This window comes from Ochotona princeps, chromosome 13, assembly GCF_030435755.1.
Source record: "Ochotona princeps isolate mOchPri1 chromosome 13, mOchPri1.hap1, whole genome shotgun sequence".
NCBI lineage: Eukaryota > Metazoa > Chordata > Mammalia > Lagomorpha > Ochotonidae > Ochotona > Ochotona princeps.
In genome coordinates, this window is record NC_080844.1 from 38242722 (window position 1) to 38245576 (window position 2855).

Below are 2855 nucleotides of genomic sequence, written 5' to 3' on the forward strand. Positions count from 1 at the left end.
ACTAGGAGGAGGCTTCTGACTCTTGGCTTTGGATCTGCTCAGCTCTGGTTATTGCAGCCATTTGGGGATTGAATCAGCAGATGAAAAATCTCTGTCTTTCCTTCTCTCTGTAAATATGCCTTCTAATAAAAATAAATACTTTTACAAAAAACCCCGTAAGTATTATTATTGTTATCCTTATCTTATGAACTATCATCATGGCCAGCTCCTCTGCCAACACCACCTTCTCTCTCTTTATTTCTTCCACTGTAGTGTGTGTGTTGACCATCACACCATAAACTTGCCATATTCCGTATTTTGTTTTAAACTATGAAAATGCCAGCACTGGAAACTTGCACTGCTAACACAAGCCAAGAATCTGTGGACCCTGTGTGGGTCTGATGGGCCCTGCAGGGCTTGGACAGCAGTGCCAGAGGAACTGGGGGGATGATGTAAAAGGTTGAATGCAGTAAAACCATTACATGGAGTACATGACTTTCATGGAACTGACCTCTTCTATGCTCTGGGGCTTTTGTGAACCTCTCCTGAGTTTTTTTTTAAATATGGTACACTTCACGAATTTGAGTGTCATCCTTGTACAGGGGCCATGCTAATCTCTGTATTGTTCCAATTTTAGTGTATGTGTTGCCAAAACGAGCATTTTCCTGAGCTCTTGTTTCCTCATCTAGTGAGTGGGACTAACAGAACCCCCTTTTTTGAGCTGATGGTTTACTAAGGGACATGTGTACTGGGGACCTGGCTAGTAGACATGGTCAGTTCTCAGCCAGTGCCCTTGGGTCATTTTCATAGTGCCCAGGGTCCTGCAGATGGCAGCCAAGAGCAGAGAGCAGAGAGCAGGGTAAGGACAGAGCAAGGAAGCTGGGGCTCCAACATGACAGCTCTGGTGTGAACAGGTGGACTTTGTGACTAAATGGGTACCCAGTGCTATGAACTTTCTGATCTTACAGAGGCAGGGTTTCTGGTTTTCAAGACAGCTGCATACTTTTTTTTTCTTACATATTCTCTCTCTCTCTCTCTTTTTTATTGTTAACAATCTTTACATAGTTAATTACGGTGTAAAGGTTTAGGGACTATAGGGATGTGGGTAAGCTTTTTATGTCCATATTGCTTCCTTCATGTATCTGAGGTGAATGGGGATATTGAGGGAGAAGCCCCACCCAGTTTCCCACCCGCCCAAAGTCCCGGATTTGGTGCATACTCTGAGATACCTGCTCAAGTGGTTTTAATAGTTCTCCAGTTGTGAATCGCTGCCACTCTCGCCACTTCCAGCTCGGTGATGTCATTGAAGGATCCATTGATTGTCATAGTCCATCATAGAGTCTTTATCCGCCCAGTATTTCGCTGCCCAACATATAGCTGAGGTGGTTGATTGACTTCTTCTGTCCTCTGTCTTTTCTTGGCTAGGGTTCTGAGTCCAGCAGTTCGGTTGGGGAGATCTCCAAAGAAACTTTGAGGTATTCCCAGACCAGATTCCTGTATGTTCTAGTAAGCACAGGGCTCGGCACAGTCCATCTCCACGATCAGCTGGTGGTTGCAATTGCTGGGTTGGTTCTGCTCTCAGTCCCGACTTGCACTGGAACCAATGGGTGTTGTAGTCCAGCCTGGTTCTGCCCAGCACGTACTCGACCCTTTTATCAACTAGTGGGAGCTGACAGCTGCATACTTTTAAAAAAGGATTGTTTATTTTCATTTGAAAGATGAATTTTACAGAGAAAGTAAAAGAGAAGGTCTTCTATCTGCTGGTTCACTCCCCAAATGGCTGCAATGGCTAAAGCTGAGATGATGCAAAGCTGGGATCCAGGAGCTTCTTCTGGGATTCCCATGTGGATACAGAGATTCAAGGTCATGGGCCAACTTCTGCTGCTCTCCCAGGTTATGAGCAGAGAACTGGATGGGAAGCGGGACAGCTGGAACACAAACTGGTGCCCGTGTGGGTTGCCAGTGCCACAGGGCAGAGGATTAGTCTGATATGCCATTGTGCTGGCCCAAGATAGTTGCACAACTTAAACCACCTTAAGAAAAAACTGAGCGTAAGGGAGTCCCATGGCCCACCAGGCTGGGGTGTCAATTACACACCTGCAACTCAGAAGGCTGTATTGATGAGATTCAGAAGTCACTGTCTGTCAGGTGCATCAGGGAAGCAGGGAGGTGTCCTCTGCAAGGCTGAGAGGCTCCCCTTCTGTGCCTGGCAAGTGCATCCTTTGGAGCAGGACCTTGCACATCCAGCCTCTGGGTATGTGCTTTGGGCACCATGCATGGTGTATGTGAGCGCAGCTTTGCTGAGGGCTGTCAGATAAAGGACACAGCACCAACGCTCATCATAGCCAAGTATGCTGATCCTGCCACAGGGCACACATGTGCTACAGCTGGATATGCTAATCCCAGGAGCACAACACTGAATGATAAGGACCTCTCTTAGAGGCATACATAGGACCTGAGTTGATCGATGGGAAAGTTAGAGACATGCAAGGCCGCTGCCAAGGGATGTGCACATTCCTGGTCAACTACAAAGACCTGCGCAGGAAGGAGAGCAGAGCAAAGTCCACCGGTCAGTGGGGGGAGCCCACGCAGCAACCTGAAAGACAGGGGTCAAGTTTTAGGGGTGCCACTTTGGGTTCCAGTGCATCCACAGGTGCAGGTTAGGGCTAGAACTGAGTGAGTAGGTGCCAGGAAACAATCCCTGAAGGACTCCATAAGAGAGGTGGCCCAACTTGGTCCTGAGGTACCCACCAGCCAACCACTGGGGTGATTTGACAGGGAGGTGCTAACACTGCACTGGCAGGTGGGAACCCACAGCTGCCAGGATTTGAATATTGATGAGACTGTAACTACATGTATATGCACAGCTGTCATTA

At 47.7% G+C, this 2855-nt stretch overlaps 1 pseudogene; it reads right to left on the bottom strand.

The window, feature by feature from the left end:
• Positions 1 to 536: 536 nt before the first annotated feature.
• Positions 537 to 636, bottom strand: LOC118759457 (U6 spliceosomal RNA; annotated as a pseudogene).
• Between the last annotated feature and the right edge of the window lie 2219 nt (positions 637 to 2855).